The sequence below is a fragment of the Manis javanica genome, chromosome 4 (genome assembly GCF_040802235.1).
Source record: "Manis javanica isolate MJ-LG chromosome 4, MJ_LKY, whole genome shotgun sequence".
Taxonomy (NCBI): Eukaryota; Metazoa; Chordata; class Mammalia; order Pholidota; family Manidae; genus Manis; species Manis javanica.
The window spans coordinates 33,696,564-33,697,071 of NC_133159.1; the positions used below are offsets into that span (position 1 = coordinate 33,696,564).

Genomic DNA, 508 nt, shown 5'->3' on the forward strand with positions numbered 1-508 from the left:
AGCCCCCAGTACTCCCTTTCTGATAGCCCTCATAGCTGACGACCCCCTCTACCCAATGAAAGCGCCGGTTCCGCCCTCATACACCCTGTAAATCCCAAAGTTTGGGACATTACTAGCCCCTCTGTGGCTCTATGTCCTCCTGCCTCTACTAAATTATGTGACCCCTCTCAGTATATCTGCCAGGCCCAATACCCCCTAACCACTTCAGCCCTCATAGGCCTTCAACCCATCATTCAAGATCTTTTAAACAAAAATTATCTCAGACCCACTCACTTCCCGTTTAATACCCCCATATTAGCTGTTAAAAAAACCAATGGATTGCTTCTCGGCCTTTTGTCTAAGATCAAGTGTAGTATCTGTTCTTATCAGTTTGATATCTGATGCATCCTCTGTCCGAGGACAATGTATTAAATGGATTTTTGGAGCAGGGAGATGGAATAGGAGCTTGCTCCATCCACTCCACGCATCAACCTGGTATTGCAGTACTTCCGGGAACAGTGAAAAAAAA

General features: G+C 45.9%; 1 non-coding gene across 1 annotated transcript; it reads left to right on the forward strand.

Annotated features, from left to right (window-relative positions):
• The first annotated feature begins 317 nt into the window (after positions 1–317).
• LOC140849314 (U2 spliceosomal RNA) lies at positions 318–508 on the forward strand. The gene has a single exon (XR_012131058.1). It is a non-coding gene; the product is annotated as a U2 spliceosomal RNA (small nuclear RNA).